Genomic DNA, 26,135 nt, shown 5'->3' with positions numbered 1-26,135 from the left:
AAAAAAAACTATAAATCAAGTGGTAAAAGCTTCAAAAATGGGGAGGGAGGGGGGGGGGGCGGCAAAACAAAAAAGAAAGTAAATGTCCAATTTAGACGTACCATACATCAAATGAAAGGTCTTTGAAAACTGAACACACCTGTCAAGGTTGCGTTTAAGCCCGCCCCTTCCACCGGAAGCCACGCCCCGGAGAAGGCTCCTAAAAACTCCCCATTGAAACCCCATGTTAACTGAAAAGTGCCCGAATCGCTCCGAAACTTTTTCTACCCCCCCTAAGTGGGGGTCTACGAACAAATACTTCGGGCTCGGATTTTGGCTCCGCCCCCCGGAAGTGGGTGAAACAGGCACTTCAAACACTTTGTTGAATTGTTCAAAAACATTAAAAGTTTTTTTTTGGTGAATTTGTATTTTTCTAAGATGCTCCTTTTAACGCAGATTTTTGTTGTATTTTTATTTTTATTTTTTATTGGTTACTTAAAAAAATATATATATATTTTCATATTTATTTTATTTTTTTGGCGTTCGCTTCCCGCGTTCGCGCGTCTTACTTGTGTAGGTACCTTGCCATGATGTAACTGCAAAGGTGGACTAGAAATAAAAAATAATTGCTCAATTGATTAGAAATTGATCATTCAAAATATACTCCTCGTTGACTTACATTGTACAGTGAAACGGCTCTCACATTCACTCCTTTAGCACGTAAACGAACGTGCTTGGACGTAGCGCGTGGAAGGAACACGTTATTTCAACCAGTTCCTTTCCCCTCCATCAGGCGCCCCGGCTGACCAGGGGGAGGCAGTATAGAGACCAGGATTACTGCATGTTTTTTGTGAGGATATCTACCCTGGGCCCTACATGGGGAGAACATGCAAACTCCACACAGAAAGGCCCTTTCACCAACCCCACCTAAGGTATGGACACTGATGACGCGGAGGAGAGAACACGCCCCCAGCGTCCCCGGCGGGAATCAAACCCAGGACCTTCTAGCTGTGAGGCGACAGCGCTACCGACTGCGCCACCGTGCCCCTGAAGATTTAAATATTTTTATTAGAAGAAAACCAGGATTACTGCATGTTTTTTGTGAGGATATCTACCCTGGGCCCTACATGGGGAGAACATGCAAACTCCACACAGAAAGGCCCTTTCACCAACCCCACCTAAGGTATGGACACTGATGACGCGGAGGAGAGAACACGCCCCCAGCGTCCCCGGCGGGAATCAAACCCAGGACCTTCTAGCTGTGAGGCGACAGCGCTACCGACTGCGCCACCGTGCCCCTGAAGATTTAAATATTTTTATTAGAAGAAAACCTTCCTAATAATAATAATCTGAATAATTTGTTTATCCAGATCTTCAAATAGTAAAATCAACAGGAAGTTGACATTTCAACTTTGTTAGTTTGTTTGTTTCTACACAATGGAGCAATTATTTTAGATTTCTTGTTTTCTTGTCCACCTTTGGAGTTACATCATGGCAAGGTAACTACACAACCCAAACCTCTACCAAAGCGGTTTTGACCATTAAGGAAAAAATATATATAACTAGAAAATGTGCTCCTCGGAGCACAAGTCTCCGCCAGCAGACCCGTGCTATTTTAATAGCACAGGTTTCAGATGCTCATTTGCTGCTTCTTTAGTTTGCATAATGGGAGTTAGTTACATTGTGTGATCTCAGCCTCCTATTTATATATTTATATTACATATTGTGATGTCACGTAAAACTGACCAATGTTAGGTGTTCTCAGAGGAACACACACACGCACGGACGGACGGGTGATTTGTACTGCAAGGTACTGTTGGTAGAATGTGCGTGGTTTTTGGTGTTCTGCAGGGGCGACTGAATATGTAGTGTTTGCATCTAAAGAATGTTCTTCTTGAAGCAATGTGTCATATGGGAGTGGTCGTAATTGACTGGTTTGTTCAAATACTTGTCTGTCTTCTTCATCTTCATTGTCTTGAACAGTTTCAGCAGTTGATTGGTGTGTTTGATCTATGTCAGTTTTCTCTAGTGCTACATAATGTATTTGATCAAGGTGGCCAATTGTTACACTATTAAGACTTCGGCCTTGTTGTTGTGGGATAATTCAACTCTAAAGTCCTCTTCTGTGTTACTGTTGTAGATGAGTATGCTTTCTTAGCTTTGGCCTTCTGCGCCTTTGCTTGACCAATGTTAGGTGTTCTCAGAGGGACACACACACGCACGGACGGGTGATTTGGACCGGAAGGTATTGTTCCAATCAAGACTGATTGATCCTGTCTTACCTCACTTCAAAAAGTAAAGTCTTTTTGAAGTGACACACCTATTTAAAGGATTTTATTTCGTCATAAGCCCCTCTAGCCAATCAAAGGCATTGGTGTCAACATATTGACACGTGTCACGTGGAGCTTGACCAATGTTAGCTTGGCTAACAATGTTTGCTCACACACAGCGGGACGAAGCGAAAACATATTCTCCACCTACGGCGGAGACAATGAGGCATTGGTGACCATGAGGCATCGGTGACCCAATGGTCTATTGCATGAATCTAAATCAAAACCCACAAACACACATATGCAGGCATAAATCAGTGAACAGAGAGCAGCACAGAGGATCCAACTTAACGACCACGCCCCCTGGTGCCGGCAGGTTTACAATTCATTGCCTCCTCTGAAGCCAAGGCCAGGCGACTGCCTCAGCAGAGTGACAAACAGTCCTATCATCTCCCTCAGCGAGTCCACAGTAAAACATCTTTAAGGGGACTGACCCTCCGATGTCACTCAACACACTGCCTGCCCAGTGCCTATACCATTTACATTAGTGCACAAGCCACAGGAAATGGGTTTGGGGGTGGGGTGCTGCAGTTCTTCCTGTAACCGTATCATTCCAGTGACAGGCTAATGAGCTTAAATGATGATGAGGCAAGAGAGGGGCCTCCAGCATGGCTACAAGAGTGGAGATGATAGAGGTGAACCCCCTTAGAAGTCTAACTCGACTACTTACACTATGTCTGTGGCAGGACAGTTCACTGCTGGGTTCCTGCAGTTAGGGTTTGTGGTCTTTAAATATTAAGTGTAAATTCAATTCAACCAATCAGACTGACATTAATGCATAACACGGATATATAGCATATGGCAACTTTAGACTGCTGCTGCATTCTGCTGACCTGAACATTCAACAGCCCAACAGAGATGAGTGGGAATCCAGCTCTCCATGCCTATACACAGCCAATGTCTGTTAATAATACAGATAGTTCTCAGTAGGGCTGCTCCATTATGGCAAAAAAAGAAATCATAAATCACGATTATTTAACATAATTACTCATTGACAATCGTCATGCATTTATTGAACTACATCATTTTTATTTTAACAGTGGATTGTTTTTAACTTTTCTGAGTTTTGCTCCTTTATCGTTTCATCACAGACAATTTTGTAATTTAATTTCAGCTGATTGGACAAATTGGTCTTATTGCCTTGTGGTGCCGACAGTAACACCACCTTGTCTGACCAAAGTACCTCTCTCCATCATCAGCTGGAGCTGTACGATTATGGCAAAAACTGCACAACTCCTCAGGTGCTACAGTACGCATGTGCACACACACACACCTTTGGTCACTGTACTGCCTCTGTACGCATGCACATCACAAACACATGTTCCTTCAGTAAAAACAGCCATAAGATGACGGCCTGGTTGATGTTTTATCCTAATAAAGATCGTAATAAAGGGCCTGGTTAAGTTATGTTTGCATTTTATATTTACGCGTTTGCTAGTTCATTGCAGAATTACATTGGATAGGCCAAAATCAGTACATGTCATCCTCCATGTAGCATAGTAAATTCCATGGCAATACACCCAGTAGTTTCCAAGATATCTTGTTTGGAACCAAAGCGTTGGACCAAGAAACAACTCAGTAACCATATGACTTTTCTGAAACATGGAGGGGATTAGAGTATGTTGACTGCCATTGCCATTAGTGTTTGTTTTTCTTTCTTTTTTAACGACTAATGAGAACAGACACTGTTGCTCTATTTTCTCCAACTGACTCAGTGTGACACAACAACAATGGCAAACGGGCACTGTATTATCAGGGTCATGTGCGTGGGGAGGTGGATGGGGGTGATTGGCCGTTATAAAGCAGTCAGACAAAGAGGGCCTCTGACACAATTCAAGCTACTCTCTCTCTTCTCTCTGTCTCTTGCTCAGTTTTTTCTCAATGGCGCCATTGAGAGTGGAAGCAGCTAGGGCCCTTTTCTATGAGGACTGTGTGAGCTCCCAGAAGAATAAGTGAGCTCTCACTGACAAACCTGCTTGTTCTGGATCAATGCCTCCCTGAGTCAGAGTGGGTCTCCTAGAGGTATCTACAATCTAGTCTTTCTGTAGAAGTGCAGGCCTAGGGCCCAACCTGCAATTGACTTTGCTCCTTCTAATAAAAGGCACTTGGCAGCTGAAAAGTAAGGTTTAGCTGCTGAGAAATACAGGAGCAATGATAATGATGCTATTTCGTTAAGAGGAGAGTCACGCCTCTTCCCTGATGTAGTGCTTTGAAAACGCCGCTGCAGCTGCCTCCACCCAACAGTTGTATAGTCGTATGGTATAGATAACATCAGCCAGTACAAAGAGTGGCACAGCCAGGAGATAGCGTGCAGAGATAGAGATAATAGTGCCCACTTGTTCCTCTGATGCCAGTGAAATGATGGACCCCTCTGGGGACTTTCCTCCCAGAACCAACGCAGACAGTAAATGTACTGTGACTGGATTTGTATCTGTGGTCAGGGAGGCTGAGTCTAACGTGGGAAAGGCTCGGCCTATTACAGGATGGCATGGACACAATGCTCTAAAGTCTCGTGAATCATTTAAGTTGTGAGGAACTTCTTAATGGACAGTGGGTATAGATCTAGTCATGTTGTAGACTAGAGCCTGACCGATATGTCGGTTTGGCCACTGTATCGGCCATTATTTGATTTTTTGGACGACACCGTTATTGGCAATTATGCAATTGATGTGTCCTGATTTTAACCACTTTTGGTCCCTATTTTGGGTCATTATAGGTGAATATTTTTCAAACATTTCCTTTTTTTTAATGTTCAAATATTTCATCCATAAGCTGACAATGCACAGCATCGCGATGCATTCTGAGCGCATAGATCGGTTATTATTTTAAAAGGTTTGAATTATGTGTTTATTTTTATTTATTTGCTTATAAGTGTTACATCTAAGTTCTTGAAATTGATTTCAAGATTTTGTGCTTAAAACATTGGTAATCTATGGTCTAGGTCTAGGACAAAATCAGGACTAGCATCGGACCCAAAAATGTAGCACTGGCCGGGCTCCATTCACAGCAATACCGTGAACTTGTGAAGCCCACATCTGTGAGCCTCCTAAATGGAAGGAGACAGGCATGTTTACTGGTCCGGAGAACACTATCACTGGCCTGGGATTCAGCTCACACGCTCTCAGGTGCCCAGCAGCAACGTGAAGCGAGCCAAGAGTTTTCAGGAGTCCAGTGGGAAAGTGCATGAGGGTATTGTATTTCCTGTCACATCCGAGAAAGGAAATAAGGCCCCTCTGTATAAACTGTGGGTTTTGAACTACATAGTACAACTCTCGGAGAGCAGAGCTTAGTTACATTGGAAGACCCTGATCACTAAACTGCTCAAGTCCTGTTGGAATATGTGGAGACTTTAAAATGACATTAGTAAAAGCTTGGCACTTGTGAGGCAGAGTGCATATCATGGCTGGTTGTGCCTAATCCCCTGTGGTGTACTAGCAATACTGGTTACTGAAACAAGTACAATTTCCTTCCATCACCTCCTAACTCTCACAGGCGTTTTTAAACACTGTAGCAAATTTAAAGTGCGTTAACTAATAAATGAAATGTATTATTATTATTATCTGGTAGAACTGCATGTGCTTTGGTTGGTTCTTAATGGTTCTTAATGGTTTGGTTAATGATTCCACTTCTAGTGGGATAAAATCTATCCCACACAGGTATACCTTTGGTCGCCAGACATGTCCTCAATCACATCATCCTATTATTTTATTGTGCCATCAGAATAAGAGCACACCCAAGATAGCACCAGCACCTCAGGTATTCTGAGAGAAAGAGTGAGAGAACGATGACCAACTGGGTCATCATTGCACTCTACTTCTCTGGTTGGCCCCCCCTTGTGATCACATTATTCTGGCTATGTTTGATTTCAGGAGGATCTGGAGCTAAAATGAGCAAATCTTTGATTTATCCTGTTCCAAACCCCAACCTGCTATGATTTGTGTGTGTGCGTGCGTGCGTGTGTGATGTTCTAAAGTCTCAGATGTCATGACAGCAGTTCTAGATGACTTCTAGATGAGGTTAAAGAGTGTTAACAGGCTTTCCACTCTTAACCGCAGTTTTCCCCCTGTGGGGAGATGGTAACACACACAGAACAGCTGTCTGGCTCCCACTAGAAGATGATCTGTGGAAGAGTAGGGAAAAAAAACACTAACTGATCTCATGAATAATAATTCAGATTCGGTTTTATTTTATTTGTCCCAATTATTTTATTTTTCATTTATCTTTATTTTACGACAGTTATTACAGGATGACCACCACTCCACCAGGCTAAATCTTTGCTAAGGTGCTGGAATCATCAATGTCTCTGACAGAAGGGATCTGAGCTTTTGGTCAATCAGATCTTCATCACAACATTTATTAACAATTATTCAATTATTCATATTTTTGCTATTTTCATGCGGTCTGGTTTGACCACACTGTCAACATTCAATATCTCACCTGAGCAAAAAGGCGTGATTTATTGGCTCAGTGGTAAGAAGTTCAGCAATTCCGGTCACATAGTGTAGCTATAAGTTAAACTTTTGTCCTTTAAAATTGACCAAGTTCTTCCATGGACCAAGAAGTGTCTCATCTCTCTCAACCACAGCTCGTCTCATACCACTCTGCTGTATGCATTGTGCACATATCAAAGCACTTGTGATGTCTGATGTACCATTTTTTTACCTCATCTGTACACTTTGCGCTAATTGAGTGATCTCACTGCCTTCTGCCAACACGTGCAATTGTACACAGGCATCTGTCCTTGGCTAAAATAAATAAATATGTACCAGTCAGTCATGTGTGTCGTTGTACACGTCTTTTTTTTTTTTTTTTTCATTGCAAAAATGTTTCTGCTACTGATTGGGTCCATAGATCTCCTGTCCTGTCCTGTCACAAGTGACCCCACCCTGTCCTGAGGTGATCCTGTCCCTGGACCCAGGAGTTTGGGGAGAGGCAGCACAGCAGGCAAGCAGGCACAGAGCTACTGGAGGAAATTAAAAACACATCCGCCCTTGCTCCTCCTCCTCCTCCCTCTCCTGCTGAGTACAGCCAGTAAAATCTGCCTACTGGGTTCCCTTCATTTTTAATCTCCATTCCCAGAATACTCAAGAGTTTCAGATATGAGAGAATATGACCTGGGTCTGGTGCCTCCTGGGCAACTGGGTATTCAGGAATCCTCTGATCACAAGGCCTTCTTATTTTTGAGGGAAAGACGACAAGAATGAGCCTCAATGTACTCTATCTGACTGGCTATTCAGAAATCCATAACCCTTTCCACTTAAAACTCATTAAGAGGAAGCCCTTTCTACAGAAACTCATTTATGAGGGCCTCGCTCTCCTCTTCCTCTGTGCATTCTTTCCCCCGCTACTGTGGTTGAGTTGGTGCGCAACGTCTGGAATCAGCGGGTTTTCAGCCAAGGAGATGAAAGGAGTAAAGTAGTGAGAGCGGCGGGCAAACAGACAGACTGACTGACAGAGGGGAGAGAAGGGGGCTAACCTACAAGAGGAAGGAGAGAAGGAAATGTTGAACAGAAAAGACAGGCAAGACAACATGGAAAATAGAGGGAGGGGCCGTATAGAGGGGAACCCCCCAAAAATATGTTCCACCATGAACTGAGAACGGCCAAGTGAAAAATATTCCCCCAGTCTAACCACCTGACATCCACTGTAACAATGCAAGGTCCAATTCATTCAAAATATAAACATATTTCACATTCTCACACATCTTGAAGGCAAATATTGGAAAATCTATTTTGTAGCGCACTCCACTTTACTCTCAAGTGCAGATTTCTTTGCGGCCACATCTACTTTACCTGCACTATTTGCTCTCCGATGCAACCATATTGAATGCTAACATTCTGTTGGTTACCGGTAGTGAACCCTCCTTAATTATGAGGATAAGGAGAAAGACTAGACCTTCAAGGACCAGATACTTATTTTGCCATTGTTAACATCACCTAGTTTACATAAACTTTGACCATTTCCCCCACTCATTGTTAGCTCTACTTCACTTAAAGCCCCCTTCAAGCTAGAATTTGAGTTTGAAGAGCAGTACTTATAACTTATATACTACATTTTTTACTCCATGTTGTGAAATGATGTCAAATGCTTCAATACCGATTCCCGAAGCTTAGGTGACTGTGGTCTTCTACGTCCATTTCGTGACTGTATTTTGTTAAATAAATGCCTAGAGCGTAACACTAGATGCTGAGGCTTGATGTGCACACCTCCTCTGATTCCAGAATGTCATGTAGAAGCACACACATGGAAGCGGCTTTATTTGGTTCTGTGTAAAATGACAGTAATGACAGCTCTTCGTTATGCCACTATTTTTGGGATATCTGTATTAAAGTGGCTCATCATGTCTGCCACTCTTGAGGAACAGTTCCATCCAAACATGTTCGAGCAGCCCAAACAACCCCAAACAAAGAGGCCTGGAACTGCTGGCGTAACAGGAAATTCAACTCAGACACAGTAGCATACACACAGGAGAGTTGAAATTACTCAAAAGAAACCAGGCGATCAAGTTTCACTACACCATGACTCACCCACTGCTCACAAATGTGTTATTCCTCAACAGACAAACAACAATAAACAACTTATCATTTATATGGGTCACCTGATTGATTAAATGCTGATAAAAGCGTTTCCGTTGTTACCAAGAGAACAGTATGTAATGCAAGAAGTACTGGGGGGTACTTCTTGCGTAAAAGCTTGTTTTCAGAGGCCTGGAACTTCCTCTGTGATCCCATAATGCAACGGTAGTCAGAGCCAGAGAGGCAGCCAAGTAGTCCCAGGCAGAGTAGATAGAGGGTTTGAGTGGCTCCGTTGAAAGCATCTGTGGCGGGTCTGGTTAATGAGCCTAGCATGTCTCTTTATGTGACACATGTTGCAGAAACAGAGACACACTTTAACGCTTGGCAACGCCTTTCTTTCTACTAATTAGCCCCTCAGCCTTTCTCTTCTTACAGTTGCTGTATTTCCCCACCACCTTCTGCCCTCTTCAATATATCCCCTGAGTATATATAAGAGCAAGATTGCCACTGTGTAAATATGGTCAATTATAGTGTTTTCTAGCCATCTCTCAAGCTCACCTGTGTATTAATCCCGCTCAACACCAAGTCTCTCTGCCTGTCCTCTCCCTCTGCCAGATGGACAGAGCAGAGGGTGAAAACAGAGAGCGGGAAACAAACAGCAGAGTGCCTACGGCTCGCTGGGTGGCCTGGGTCCAAGCTGTTTGCTGTTTGCTGATGGTGTATCGCAGTTAGGAGGCAGCAGTAGCTCATGATACAAACATGCAGCAACCACACACACACACACACACACACACACCTGTGAGTGCTAGATGATAGCCATGTAATGAACCCTCTGTTCAAGCCACTAACCACTTAGAGCTGTGGTTTGCTCTGATGCTTTTTATAAACACAGACCTGGAGAACATTAGGAACAGGTGTCTCACACACACACACACACACACACACACACACACACACACACACACACTTACTGTATGTATGTGCAGAGCTAGGAAGTTGCAGTAATGCTAAGGTATCAACTCTTGGATACAAACGAAGGAGACTCTCTCTCTCGTTTTTACCTTGTTTTCCTGCCAGAAGCCAGGCACTCACACAAGCAAATATTGACTGTGGGCTGGTTGGGCGCAGCCTCTGTGCTCTACCGCATCACCTTGGACTGCAGCTCAAACGGCTGAAGCCGGCTTCCAAAGCCACACAAACCACTCCGGTCTGTTAGTCACTGTGTTAGCGGCTGAAAGAAAAAACCCACTCAAAGTCAAGTCAGCGACAGTTTTTTTTTTCCTGCTTTCTTTCATTGCTGGCATAACTGTCATTTCCACATTTCTCTGAATAAATAGAGCCATGGGATTCTTTTCAGGTCACTGCAGTGATTCAGACAATGGCTAAAAACAAAAGAAATACGACTGACAATTGTCTGACCCAGTAGTTCTCAACCTGAGGTCCACAAATAATCGTTTTAAACTTAAACAATACTCTAAAATATGTATCTGAAAACATTTGAGGTGAGAAGTAGGCAATGCGGTATCAAACATGATTCGGCACTTGCCTTGTGGCTGTGCATGACGCGCCGTGAGTTTGTCGCATGTCATTGCATTTTGATCAGATAGACACACCCAGCCCGTTTCACAAAGAAATCTTTCACGATATGGTGACTAAAAGTCATTTAGCAGCATTTTTCTTTTGAGGAGAGAGAGAGCGAGCCAGGAAGTTGGCTGTGTGAGTGTGTCAGCACACTTAGAGACAGACAGACCACGCTGGCTCTGTGCAGAAGGCAAGCCTCCTCCCTTTCCCCGAAATAAACTTAACTACCAAAGTTTAAGAAACATTCATAATGACAGTAGTGAAAAGTTAATCTAGATATAGGAAATATTGTTACTCTGTCGGTACAACATGGAGCAGTGGCTTCTCAAAAAGCCAATCAAAGATGTGGAACAGCTAAATCCATCTAAAAGTACTACACCTGACACCCCACAAGTATCATCGACCTTGACCGCAAGTGAGAAACTCAAAGTGGGTGAGGACGTTCAGACACAGCCAATTACAATGCGCCGCAAATACCAGTAGGAGGTTTTACAATTCACCTGCAATGTTATGAAATGGATCAGCCTGAGGTTCTGGCACACGAAAGCTTAACCAACCAATAACTGATAAAAATGAAGAGGTATTTTCAAACCAAACATCCAGATCACATTGATAAACCAGTGGAGTCTTTTCAACGTAAAGAGGCGGAACTGCAGGGCCAAAGTGGCTGGCCACTGGCCAGGCAACTGGAGTTGCACGAAGAGGTGCCTATTCCGTCCACAGGATGGATACCAATAAATTGCAGGCATTTCAAGCGAGTGGGAACGGGGATCTAGACTTGAGGGAGAGAGTGAGAGAAGGTGGTATCAATTCCCCCAGAAGAGGAGTCACAGTAAGTGACCATAAGAAGCCCAGATGGCAAAGATCCTGTCTGGAGTCTGGACAGCCCCCACCACCACCACCACCACTACTATCCTACCCTGCACTGGGCCATCTGTCTGACCAAGCAAATTGTTCTAGGCCAGGTCAGGTCCTGCCTTAGTGGGCAGACTGGACACTTACTTACTCTGACATGCTCATTTTTCATCGTTTTAACACCTTCCCTCTATCTCATCTTTCTTAATGAAATCACTGAACTGGTAAAGTAGAAGCTTCCATTGTGTTTTAAATTATAAAACGATGCCCGGGAAGAATGCATGTTCCCAACGGGGAGATGTCTCATACGAGAGCTCAGAGATAATGCAAGTCTTGGGGGGACAAGGGGGCTTCTGTGAGATGCTAACAACAAGCCTTCATGGCTGCCTGAACCCATCAGAATGTAGATGAAGATCTATGCGATGCTGGGCTATGTGCCACTGTACCGTACCCCCACCCCACTGTTAAAGTTTAAGTTCTGCCACCATGACTAAGCAGCATGGACTTGGCCAAGACCTCCATACAAAAAGAAGGACAGCACCTTTCAGCTCAAATGATGCACCGTCTCTTCAATCAAGGGCTTCTCTTTGTCTTTCAGCTCCCATGTTCTACTATCTATTGCCTCTGTCAGGTGATCAATTCATTCATTCAGTCTTTACGCTGAACTATGTAAACTCATTTTCCTCCATAAGACAGTTACACACACCCTCCCGCTTCCATAGTAGAAATCAGCCTTTGTCAAATATATACAGTATCTCACCCTAACCCCCGCCCTGCTCATTAGCATAGGAGGCACGCAGAAAATAAATGGGAAGGAAGGAGATAGCAGGGGAAATAAAGAGAATAGGGAATGAGTTGGGGGTGGGGGTGAGGAAATACAGCTGACCCCGATTCTGCAGTGTGTGTGTGTGTGTGTGTGTGTGTGTGTGTCTGTCTGTCTGTGCTCTGGTAGGAGGGGGTTGCCAGCCGGCCCACGTGCACTGAAGACATAAACCCACAGTGACAGGACCGTTGCCCTGAACTGCTGCACTTCTACTGCACTCACACACACAAAAGAGGGGGCACCATCCTGAAATGTCGACAAAACAGATACCGTAAACCCCAACAACAACAAAAACAATCGGCCTCTGTGAGTGCTGGGTATGTTAGCTTTATCAGTGAAATCTGTGCAGCCCTATGGCACCCACCACCCGTGCATGCATGTGAAAAGAGAAAGCGGCCTGCACACAAAGAATGTGTGGAACGTGGCACTACTATGAGCCAATTCTTATTAACTGTGGGAGGCCAACATAGCGAGGAAAACAGGCGTGCAGCGGTGGTTCTTAAACTGGGAGAGGACAGAGGTGATTAGAGACCGACCGTCGACCGATATATCGGTCATTATTTGTAGATGCCAGTTATGCAGCTGATGCGTCTACATTTTTAACCACTTTCAGCCTTTCTGACCCTATATTTTCGTCATTCTTGTTGAAAATGTGCAAAACAATTTATTTCATAGCTAATCTTCAAGCTCACAATGCGTATCGTAAATTGGTAATGGTGGTCTAGGACTCTCCAAAATCGGGTTCGGCATCAAAATTCTGACATCAGTGGGGCACTGGACGTGATGGGAGCTTGAAGCCCTACCGCCTGCCCACCTCACACAGTATACAGGACCCCCATGTGGCAGCAGACCAGCCCAGCGACAACCACTCAAGTGGGGGTACACAAACATGCCTGCTCGGCTGTGAATGTTGGAAGGAAAGAACCAACAGGAGGCTCGCTTCAAACCACATCAGGGCCACTTCACTGGTGTGTGTTTATGATGGGGAAACTGCCTGACGAGTTGGCAAGCCACACAGAGAAGAGAGAGAGACATTAACTGTATTATGTATCCAACAATGAGACAAATGTCTCCAAATACAGAATTTGATGTAAACATAAACACACACTTTCAGAGCTAGGAATTATACAAAAAGCAATTATGACATAAATGGAGACATGATTGGGCAGCGACTACTGGCTCACTTGAGAGGATTAAAAGCATTAAGCTAACGTTTTGGCAGGAGACCCCGAGCTGGTGTGCTAAGTGGGTTAAAGCACACCCCAAGTCTTATAATCGCTCTGGCCTTGCAGTCCCCCCCCACCCCCTTCTCCCTCACTCCTTCCTTCTCTGTCTGCCAGCACCATTTCTGGCCAAGTTCAAGAGAGTTCCACAAATGACTTATGGAGGATACTACAAATTGCCTGAAAGAAGACATGCATCAGGGTCCATACACTTAGTTTTTCATCAACGGTATTAAATGACTTTGACATGATGACTACTTTTAACTTAATTTCCACAACATTTCCCAGGGCTACCACTGATATATATGTGCTGTAACACTGACTGTAATGCGAGGCAGACTGTTGCACAACCTTCATATACACATCACAGAAATGTTACGGCCCACACAATGGTTCTGTGGCGTGCACAGACAAATTACAAGACCATTTTTTTATATTTGGTTTAATTAATAATGAATTAAGAAACATTTTATGGCCTTTACTGATTTTTCCATGTTTTTCATGACTGTAAGGATGCAGCAAAACGTCATCATCATAATACTAACAAACGCACATATATGAACAAAACAAGTCCCAGACTAACCCAAGTCATTCTGGCCCTCAGGGACATGACCGTCTTTTACAAGGGTCTGCTACTTCTCCTTTCCCACACCCAGACCAACGTGTGATCTAGTTACTAGTACTTCCCCCTCCCCTCACCTGTCTCCCGCTCCAAGGACATGACTATACTCAGAGTGTGTACAGTTATAACCTTGCGCTTGTGTGTACAGTTTTATCACTGTGTACACACACTGTGCCTGCTTAGCTCTTTCAGAGCAAAAATACACATCTGGAGCACACACTACACACAGAATCCCTAGCCATCGCTGATACATGTTCACTTCACACACACACACACACACACACACACACACACACACACACACACACACACACACACACACATACCTCTCATGGTGTCGCTAGCCAGACAGCATGGTAACATGAGGACATGTTGTAACTGTAATACTACTGCATAGCTTGCACGGCTCCACTGTAAAACACACACTAGTGCTACGGTCCCAGAGAGACCACGCTCCGTTTGGCCTGCCAGACTGTAGCTAGCTAGAGCAAACACAGTACAGTAGGCCCATTGAGACTGGGCTGAAAACGCGGGGCCGCACAGACACTGTACAAACGGAGACAGTAGACAAAGGGGAAGAATGCCGCGAGTAAGCTAGTGCTTTAAACCCAAGCAAATAGCGTTAGAAGCTTTCCCAAAGGCATTAGATTAGTTTCTTTTTCTCACATGCACGTCTACAGAGAGATGAATATTGCATGTGTAAATGCATGGCATAAGTGGGTGCACTCACACAAACTGACATACAATCCCTTCCTCCTAACATAGTGAAGAGAGGCAGGTGGTGAACACAGGTGAATGGCCAGTCTATTCACAGGACATTATAAAGAAGGGCTTGTCTCTGCAACCAAAAGAGACTTACAGAAGTAAGGTGTGGCTCTGTTCAGTGCACAGTAGCATTGTGTAAGTGTGTGCATGTGCGTGTGCGTGTGATGTTTGTGTGGCTAGCTAGCACATGAACTCAGAAAACTCTATTGTGGCACACACAAATGGAAACACAGGATCCAACTAAAGTTCTGTCAACACCTTGCCTTCAGAATCCAGCGGTCACAGCTAGCGTTGGCCCACTTTCAAAACCAATCTCTCCTCTCGCAGCGACAACATATGTTTCTAATACAAAGGCAGTGCTGGCAATTTATGTTTACTTGTTGGTTTTCAGGTCGCTGCATGAATCAAACGTAGGAGTGTGTGTGTGTGTGTGTGTGTGTGTGTGTGTGTGTGTGTGTGTGTGTGTGTGTGTGTGTGTGTGTGTGTGTGTGTGTGTGTGTGTGTGTGTGTGTTGGGGGGATAGAGATCTCAGCTCTGGTCTGACAGAGCAGAGGCGTCTCTAAAAATGGAATTCAGCCATTATAACTGGACTGGTGGAAGATGTGTCCTTTCTGACTATATCGTCCCCTATTTGCTGTAAACTCAGCTTTCCTCTGTGACCATGAGCGAACTCAAACAGGGGGAACACAGCACTGCATCGTCAATTCATCACACCGATTTGTCTTGCTCACTAAATGAAGGCTCTGTGCAGTCAAAATGGGGAGGGTGTGGATGTGGGGGTAGGGGTGTGCTGAAGTGCAAGACTTTGTGCCATCATCACTTCTGCTCACTCATCACAGCGTGATCCCCTCTCATCAAAGTCCCGGCCTGAACCAGCGCAGAGCGCTGTCACAACAAGCTAAATCTGTCCAGAACTCGCCTCTTCGACTCGGTTTGAAGCGTGGCGTGAGTCCAGGGTGTGGTTCCAGTGAGATCTTGTGCACACATGTGCACGCCTTTGCACGAATTGTAATTCATGCAATGCATGCACAAAACACACAAACACATGGCTTACTCTGTATCCATTCCAAGTGCATACATTAACAGCGGTGGCCAAACTTTTGACTAATGAGAGAGAAAATGAGTGTAGCCAGAGTGATAGAGAAGGGAGAGGAGGATAAGAGAGAGAGAAAGGGAAAACAAGAGACACAGCCCAGAGGCTCCCTGCGGGGCCGCCAACATTCCTGTCAAATTCAGACGTGGGAACCACTGGAAAAAAGAAAAAACACCCCGGCCGGCATAAATGTGTGCGCGAGTGTTACTGCATATTGGGGTATTTGTAGTACTTGTAAAGCAGGAATGGAACTGCAGGCAGACGTTGGTGCGCTTAAGTGTCTGAGTTGAGAGCAGTGAGTGAGTGAGTTCTGTGGAGGACAGACTAAGTAGTTCCCTAAGAGCAAAGGGTGAAGTGGAGTGGAGAAGGAGAAGGAGGGAGCTCATAGTGTGTTTGTGCGCCTCGAACGACAAAGTGGGTCAAGACAGTTTTATCTACAGGCGGGGTGATAGCGGCCGGTGACCTTCAAAATATAGAGAGAGAGACAGACAGACACAGAGAGACACCTGGTAACCATACTGTAGGTAGGAGAGACACAATACACGCACTCTGATCTTTTTCTTCGGCCTTTCACGAGGCTCCTCATTACTGCATTCATTGCAATGAGAGATGTGCTGAATGGTTCTGCTGGTGCAAATACATACACCCTCTTCTCTCTCCAGAGACACAGCGCGCGCACACGCACACACACACACACACACACACACACACACACACACACGCTTTCTTTCTCTCCGTCTCTCTCTCCAGGGGATTCTGTCACATATTCTTTTCTCTCCAACAGGTGTTTGTTGGCTATCTAATTTCAAGCCCCAACCTGAGCCACAGGAGGACCAGTTAGTTAGGCTATCGTCTTAAAGAGTTGGACCACTGAGGTCATGGGGAAAAGTGAAGAAGAAAAGGTGGGGTGGGGCCGAGTGGCCCGTGTGAACGGAGTGAAAGGAGGAAGGGAGAGGTGAGGTGAGGTAGAAGAGGGGAAGACAGCATGTGGGTCTGTTTAGGCTCTACTGACAGAACTCCCCCCACCTTCTTTCATCCATCTCCCTCCTTCTTTCCATCATGTCCCTCCCCCTCCTCCTCTCCCATGGTCCAGCCGTTACTCTCTGTCTACATTATCACCTCATCCATCTCTCTCCTCACCAATAACAGGTTCTGCCGCTGTGCAGCGAGAGAGAGGACTAACTTCTGTTCTGTTGCTTCTTTCCTTCCTTCCCTCCCTCCCTCCATCACTACCTGGACTACTCCTAGGGGACAATAGAAAGGCTGTCACTGCTGCACACTTACAAGACAACTCACACTGGGAAGGATTTTTTTTTAAATGTCATCATTTGCTGCAGCTCCACAAGTAGGCCTTCACACATGCGTGCACACACACAAGTGCCAACAAAAAAAATCAATGGTTGGCGTAACCGTCTGGGCACCTAGGCTGGTAATCCAGCCTGACAGCGAGTCGGGGGTTCGACTCCTGATCCCGACAACCTTTGCTGCGTGTCACCCACCCACCCCCCTCCCCCCCGGCCATCTCTCTCCCCATTTCCTGTAAGTCTACTGTTCCTGTAAATAAAGCCCCCAAAAAATCTTTAAACAACAAATGGTTGCATGTGTTGCTCAGAAATCCCCCTAATTTCTCGCTAGCCGCTATCTTGCTAGCGGAATGCTGGTGCTCAGCTATGCCGCCATAATAACAGCAGGACATTAGCATACCATTCCCTTCTTTTGTCGCAAAAGGAACCCGCCAACCTCGCACGGAATTTGGCCCACTGAACAGCCTCCACCCCAGCCCCTCAAAATCTGATTTGGAAATGAGAGTGGGAAAGCAAAATTGACCTTCTGATACAGTACCATAAAAATAAAATGTGGCATTCGTGGAATGACCGCATGCTACACTCAATTAGCATGAAAACAATGACTCCACAGTTTGCAGTTGTGGCGGAAGATCTGTGCTATGAGGAGGTACAGGGAGGGACCATGCATATGCCTCTCTACGCACATTCCACAGTGAGAGAGAGCGCAAGAGAGCGAGAGAGACTCTCAGAGAAAGGCAGGAAAAATAATTGGATAATTAAAGAGAAAGAAACAGATAGAAAGAGATAAGAGAAAGTGTGTGAGTGTTTCAGGGCACGAAGGTCACCAACAGAAAAACATCCTGAAAGACGGAGGAAGTGGAAACATGCAAATCTATTTCCATGTTTCCTGGTGGTGTTGTGTGTTACACCCTTTTCCCTGCTGCAGCTTTCCCAACATACAACAGCTGGATGCTGAGCAGTGTGGGGTAAACCTACTTCCTCTCCAGACAGATGAACTAATCCAACTATCTTGATGACCAATGAGCGGAGAAAAATGTCTGAGTAATCAGCTGTATCGTCTTGGCATTGAGAGGTCAGCTAGCGTTCATACTTTGATAAACACAGCAGAAGTGTTTTACTCATGTCCTATGAGCCAGCCTTTCCTGTGTATCGATCGCCATGTCAGAAGCCTTATTCCTGCTTTACTCAGCGCCCGATGCCAATGGTCTGATTCACTGCAATACGGATCCCTGACCACATACTCACTTCCTCCACACACACACACTTCCTGTCCAAACCGTGACCTCCAAACACACGCACAGCAGAGGGAGCCGCAGTGAGTAAGAAGCCAACAATTCTGCTCCCAATAACATACACATGGAATTTCAGGTGTGGTGCCGTGCCTAGCCCTAGCAGCAACAGTGTCAGTAACTCTATTACTGCTTTACAAACCCAAAAGACACAATTCAAAAGGGGATAAATGCACATCTTTCAAAGTGAAGGAAAGGCTCACCGTTTGATTTAATGAGCTGGATCGCAATAAACTTTCCCTGTAGCAATGATTCATCACATTGAATGAACTGAATAAGAAAATTTGTCTTAAACACAGAGTGATTTGCTTTCTGTTCACCTGTTGGTATATTTCATAGTAACACAAGTATGGAATGATGGTGTACCGTATGTAAACCATATTTGGACCCACATATATTTTATCCCACAAGAGCCATCCCCCATTTGCAGTTATAATTTCCAACAATGTGTCTCTTTTAAGTAAACAAGACTGGACTGTCCAACTCCATTGTCATAGGCAATATCTATTTAAAAGATAAATAGATTACACTTGATAGGTGACTCTACTACTTGTCTTTCATGAAAGTTGTGCATTCAGGCTCCAAGGCATCGTCTAAAACAGACAACTAGCGAACTGTTCACTTGACAGAGGATGACGGTCGAGCCCATGTGTGTATGTGTGTGAGAGGGGCGCACAGGGCTAATTCACTCCTCCTCGCTCCATAAAACAGACAGAGACTAAATCAGCTGTTTCCTTATTCTTTCATGCCGGATTTCCTCTTCTCAAGAACATTTCTCCCCTGGTAGTGTATGACAGAGGGCTTGGCGGAAGACAGACACACACACACTCCACCTGTCAGTCATGGCCCCATGTGTGAAGACTCAGTTAGGGACAGACATGGAGCAGGTGTAATAACATGGATGTTACGCCACTTGGAACAGCAGAGAACCCCCCTTTTCCACAGGCAAAGGATACACAGGAAGGGTAAAAGACAAAGAAGAGAGACATTAAAAACACAAGGTAGTGCCTGCCTCGTTCTCAGTTGCATGACAATTCATATTAGGGTGGTGGGGTTGGAATGCCTTGCATGTTTGCAGAACAAAGGCTATCCCCAGAGATCAGCATGCGTGATTTGTGCTCCTGTCATCTGCGGCCTCTTGCTGAGCTGAAAGATCTTTTAGCGTCAGCAGTACTGTCTGAAATAGGCTTGTGGGTTAGGTACACAGACACATTACAAAATGGGACAACACAGAGAAGAAGAGCTCACAATATTACTGAAAGGAACACATCAAAAGACTCCCGGAGAGTTTAAGCTTGTCCTGGATCATTGAAGGACAAATAGGGATGCGGCCAGAGTTATCCGAGTGAAGGTCCGAGTCAAGGTTTCAAATTCAGCCTTGAGAACTTGGGAGATAACACAAACAGAATGCCCTGTTTTCCTGTCGTCATGTCTATGAGAAGGTTCCCTGAGCTTTGTACCTAGGCCCATCTCATCTATTAAAACAATTCACAGTTGGCACTTGGCAGAAATTAAGTTCTGACAAGGCCAAATACTGGCTTGATCTGAAACGGAGTAACGTCCGCTTTAAATTCACTAAACGAAGACACATATGCAAACCAGTGCAAATGACTGTATATACACAGTCTTTGTGGGTCTGTGCAAATGCTTTATAGAACCATGTATGTCTACTACTACCCTGTCAAATGTTTTGAGCCAAGTCCAATAACCCTGTTTAAGTGCTTTGTGAGTGAATGGCAGTGGTGAAGCATGCCTCTCTCCCTTCCCTTATGCTGCCACTGCGGGCCAGGGGGAGGACGCAGGCCGACCTGTGGTGAGAAAGGCCTACTCAACATCTGTGTTTATCCTCTAGCTAAAACCAACAGGCTATATTTACCCCAGTCAAACAGACCCAGCACAGAGGAGTTTAAAAAGGAGGGAAATATCCTGGGCAAAGACCTGGTCTTGTCTGTGCCAGGGAGACCCAGGGGTTCTGTCCATTATCCCCTCTGAGATGTGGATCTTCTTGTTTTCCCCTCAGCAGCGAGTGAGAGATGGACCTACCTAACATAGAGTCAACAAAAAACACCAGTGCAATGCTTATACTGCTCATCCTCTTCCCGAGAGTGAGACATATATTAACAAACATCTCTGAGGGAGTTAATGATGCAGTATGTAAGTTCTACATCCTCTCCCGGACGAGAGATGCAATTGTAACTGATTCGGACCAGGGTCCTGTGTGGGAGACCAACCCCTATCTACCGCTCATTCAAGAGGGAATGTCTCTGCTTGGCCAAGGGAAATATTGAGCTTATAAGCTTCAGGCAGGTCTACTTGTCAACCCACAGGTGTCCTACATGATGCTAGGGTCAACATTTCTCAATGGAAGAGTAGGGACTGGGAGACCAATATATTGTATTAAAACAGTCTACCATACAGATTGGTTAAGTGTTTTATTCATTCAAATAAGTTCCGGATTGCAGCTTTAAAAGGGCTGCCGGAGCAGGACTGGGTAGCTAGTTAGAGACTAGTAGAGAGGGCAGAGGGCACCTACCAAGGAAATGTTTTATAGCTGTACAGGGGGTCGTAAAGCACAGACTCATTTCAGGAAACACAGCACTCTTCTTTCTATAAATCTCTCTAGCCTCTTGACACTGCTATACATGTTGAGTTATGGACAAGAGCCTCAAGGGAAACCAATACATCAAAGAGATTAGTAGGAAGCAGCGATACTGTAGGTGGTCGAAATGTCATTTCATGTCATGCCTGGCATGGCAAGCAGTACAAGTTGCTTATTGGCTAGCCCATCTCTACAAGTAACAGACTTAAAAATGTGTGTCAAATCTGTGCTATCACAAGAACACCTATGCCTAAAAAAGCCTAAAGTAGGCGGGGAGAAAATACATTGGAGTTAGCAAGATATCAAGTTCACATGACACAATAATGTACAAAATGTCTTGCTTGGACCTTGGATACCCCCCTCACACACACACACACACACACACACACACACACACACACACACAGGACGACATACACCAGATGGTATCCTTAGCCAAAGGCATGTTCCTCTCTCTTCATTACCTAGCAGGCTATGCTAATGAGTGCAATGGACCTTATTTGATGTGTGTGTGTGTGTGTGTGTGTGTGTGTGTGTGTGTGTGTGTGTGTGTGTGTGTGTGTGTGTGTGTGTGTGTGTGTGTGTGTGTGTGTGTGTGTGTGTGTGTGTACTGTGTACTGTGTACGAGAAGTCACGCACGCATGTATCCGTGTTTTGACACGCAACTCTCTAGCCAATTGTTTATTTCGGTTAACCTTTATTTAACCAGGAAGCCTTCAAGGATTATTGGAAAACCTGGCAAGAATACATTCTTTCAGTTCTAAAATTACAAACGGTCGGAGGAATGCCAAGGTGTCGTGGGAGAGGAGAGGAGGGCTCAAACTGGGTCTCATGGTAAAGACCAGCAAATCTGCCTGAAATACATCTCACGCGGGACCTGTGTGATGTACTTTGATGCATATCAATGCAACTCAAAAGATTTACCAAGTAAAGCGCAGATTCAGTCTGAGCACACAGCAGAGGCACCTTTAAATCACCTCCTAGACCTAGACTGTAAACGCAAGAGATGACTACAACTGCATACTGTCAACAAGTTCCTTTGAACACCCATAAAGACAGAAAAAAAGGGAGATGAGTCATCTACACAACAATATGTGTTCATGATGTGGTGTTTACAGTGGTAATAGAACTCAGGTGGCCCAATTCAGTCTCCTTTGAAAAGACAATGCCTTGTAAGGAAAATACTAAACTATCATAAGTAAAGCCTGGTACATACTCCGTCCGAACAACCAAACTTTGTTCAGATGGGTGTGCAATAACTACAAAATGACGTCATTCAGAACTTCTGTACGTTCTTCTGTACCTTCTGTACGTTCTTGCACCTCCAAGATGTTCTGACAATCCAAACAAAGTTCTGACAGAACATGGTGTGTGATTATTCAGACTTTCAAGCGGGCATCATTTATTTCGTTTTCTGCATTCTGGCTTCATTCTGCTGCCAGCCGCGGGTGCCGCACTACTGTATACATTTTTACAAGCAGCTGTAGGTGAAATCAATTAATATTGTGCAACTACATGTCATATTCAATGTCTAAAATGTATACATAATTTAAAAACAAGCTGCCGTAGGCAAGCTTCGAGTGGTTGCATTTCGCCTGCCTGTGTCTGTGTCATAGGGCCTGTGTGTGCTTTGCTGCAGTTGACCACTTTGATCCACTGAGCACCGGGCTCTTGCTGGCACTCGCAGCTCAATCGAGCTACCAGTCTCATGACATGAGCCAACCTCCAGGAGGTACAATCACCTCTGTATTCCCCCTGAGTGACCATAAACACATCCTATCGCAAGAAATGGCAAAACCTCCATCAATTCGTAAATGTATAAGACATTTAAGACTCATTTTTGCTTTTTACTCCTTTTTCTCCCCAATTTAGTCATTGATTATGCCAATTAATTCCTCCCCACACACATTTCTGTGCGTTGTCTCTGCTGTTGTATCCTACTGGCTCATTGCCAGTGAGGAGCCCCCACCGGGAGGACATAGACTAGAGCCTCCGCCCTACTCCCACTCTACACTCCCTGCTGAGAGGTGCCGCCCCAGCCCGATGCTCGACAAAGCCAAATGCACCGCAGTGGATTTGAACCCCCTAGACTGCGCAGTGGTGGGCAGGTACTTTACCACTGTGCCACCCAAGCTTGATTATTCAATAAACCTACATGGACAAGATTAAGTCAGCTAGAAGTTCTAAATGTTGGTTTCGATACATTTCCACTTAATTTCCCACCCCTACTAGTAGTATGACGTCAGTCATCTTCTATGACATATCTATGAGGTATGACTCCATTGGGCAAGGTTTCATATCCCTTTTTAGAAATCACCTATTGAAAAAAGTTCTCCATCACCAGTGATCTGAACAAGAGGAAAGTGGAGTCTGCAGACCCTCCTAGCCATTAGCTTTGGCATTCAAAACTTCACACACTGTAGTATGTGTTGTCGTAATATGATTTCCTTCTCAATTCAAGAAGGAAGATACTATTTTTGTCCTTGCAGCAGCTGGTATTGGTGTGACACCAATGATCTGTGCTAAAAGAACCCACTGTTCTCAGTAACAGGCAGGTTAGTGAACATGGCCCTTTTCCTCCCAAAAGTAGCATAACCAAGTTAAGCTACTCAAGCACGGGCCTGATTACAGTTATTGTATTAGTTACGGATAGGACAGGACGCAAGCAGAATAAATGCTGAGCACTATAATGGCTTCCATGATAGATCAATTATTCTGATATTTGACGAGCAATTTCCTGGGGCAGAAAACATAGCACCTCACAGCATCTTCATTGAAAAGGGGAGGATTCAGTCTTCACCTCACACAGTTTAACCGTCACATACAAGGGCGTATACTTTAAAGCTCACATACAGGGGCGCAAGCTGGATGAACTTGTTATTACTGCAGAAAATAATGGCATTTGCCGTTAGAATAGGCATGGTACAGTATGCATGCCCGGCCGCACAGGTAACCCCAAGATGATGGATCCTCCATTCATACATTCATAATAAATAAATAAAATGAATGACACACTTTCTTTCTCAGACAGAATGTTACCATGTTGCTCCATTGCAAGAGCTGTATAAATCAAAACCCCTGTGTAATCGCAGGGGTTCAGACAGTTTTCTGTGCAACACAATGAAACAAACCCCCTGTCATGGCAACTTCCGATTGCAGCACAACTATTCAACATTCAAAGCTCGTCCAAGGCTAACTAGCTGGCTAGGATACACTCCCCAACGCAAAAGAGACAATGGTCCCATTGTCTGGAACTTGTAGTTTTGGGGACGTTCGCTCGGCCCTTACAACTGCGATACTCGGATGCGAAAAAAACTACAAACCACGAAGTCTGCATAGCACTACGCGCATGCGCAATGGCGTCCTGGTTGATCGGGAAGGCTGGATCGAATCATTTGCAGTTAATGTATTAATAACGGATAATAACTCTATATGTATGGTATATAACACGCTTATTGGGAGACCCGAGGCGAGGCGCAGTCCCCATCGAATTCATGACAAGCAGGACACAGGGTGAGCACTGCGCCGTAGCATTTACATGCAAGCTTGTTGCCTGAAGAAGTTGGTCGGCTGAGTCGGCTCGTCTACTCTCGATATTTGCCTTTGCTCGTTGAGCCCAATATACTCCGTAGTACGATGGCGTCCGGGAAAAAAAGCTCATCTATTCTACAAGCCACACAACGCGTCGTTAGCTTGTAGATCAGCTCTTTTTGGCAAGCGAGTGCGACACCCTCGCGCAATGGAGTTGACTCTTCTACTTTTCAACGCTGTCTAGTACTGTGTTAAATCACTCTCACACACACAGAACACAACAAGAGCCCACTTACCCGTCTCCAATGAAGCTCCCTTTCTTTCCGTTCGACTTACATCCCGTGGAATTAATGCACGCGCCGCCGTTGAAAGAAGAAACATTCGCTGCCCTTGATGTTTGGACTCTGCCTGCCCGTGCCCTGCTGCTGCTCGCCGCTCGCGACGTTGCCAAGAATGTTGAACAGAAACCACCACCACCGTGGAGCTCCACTCCGCCTCCACTGCGCCTGTGCAAGCATGCTGCATGCGCCATGGTCATAGTAACACATAGGGGGCGCTATTCTACCCTTTTTCGATTACTTCCCTGTTCCCACTCGTTAACTAATGAACGAGCACAACCTTGTGGTTGTCAGACGTGACAGTCACATTTAAAGGTAGGCCTACTGTAAGTTACAATCATCATGATTTGTGTGCATGGGGTTCTCATCTTAAACAAGCTTAGTGCTTAATGAGGGTTTCCAGTTTAGTAGACCTTGTATTGTGAATTTGTACTTCCATGTACTGTTATGTACTGTCATGTACTATTCTCATGTCTTTCTAAATAAACTACATCAATCAATCACATGAATGAATGAATGAACAAACAAACAGCCTTCTTACTCCTAAACATTGCCTCCGTCCCACACTATCTCAAACTGCTGCAGAGACACTCATCCATACATTGGACAGAACAACAAGGGCAACTACCAGAGGGGACTGCGATGTACCATTCAGACGGAGTGTGTTTGGTGAAACAGTCTTTTCTGTTAGTTAGAGCCCCCCATCACTGGAATAGTCTCCCTTCCGAAGTAAGAGAGACCACCAACTATCTCACCTTCAAATTCAACCTTAATTATGGCTTAAAGCTAACCAAATTTGTAATCATGGGTATCAGCTCCATTAATCATTGGTGTCTCTTCTCATATTTTACTGTATTTGTTCTGTCTTCTGTACTATGTCTACTTGTCTTGTATTGTATTGATGATGTCTGTTTTTGTAAGGATATCTATACCACCATTTTTAACAGCCTGCTCAGGGGCTACAGATGAAAATTAGCCAACTCTGGTTAAAGGGATACTTCACTTTCGGGCCGGGGACACATTTAAAGAAAATATTAAAAATAAATGAAAAAAGTTATGGAAAATTCATGGCCCCCTCACACATTAGTAGGACACTCTAATGCGTGAGGGGGCCATGAATTTTCCATAACTTTTTTCATTTATTTTTAATATTTTTTTTAAATGTGTCCCCGGCCCTAAAGTGAAGTATCCCTTTAACTCTGGCTCATTTATGTGGATGTGAAAAACTGACATGTTGATTAATGTGCAGTGCACTGTCCCTGATAAATAAATAAATAAAATTCAT

General features: G+C 44.7%; 1 protein-coding gene across 1 annotated transcript in view; it reads right to left on the bottom strand.

The window, feature by feature from the left end:
- sipa1l3 (signal-induced proliferation-associated 1 like 3) overlaps positions 1-24,944 on the bottom strand; it is a 77,551-nt gene extending 52,607 nt beyond the window's left edge. The window contains exon 1 of the mRNA XM_080428895.1: positions 24,809-24,944. The gene's annotated coding sequence lies outside the window, so the exon portion shown is untranslated. The remainder of the gene's footprint in view (positions 1-24,808) is intronic.
- Positions 24,945-26,135: the final 1,191 nt, after the last annotated feature.

Source organism: Gymnoscopelus braueri, assembly GCF_963280865.1.
Source record: "Gymnoscopelus braueri genome assembly, chromosome: 5".
In the NCBI taxonomy this organism is placed as follows: Eukaryota; Metazoa; Chordata; class Actinopteri; order Myctophiformes; family Myctophidae; genus Gymnoscopelus; species Gymnoscopelus braueri.
This window is presented reverse-complemented; position numbering and strand designations above follow the sequence as displayed.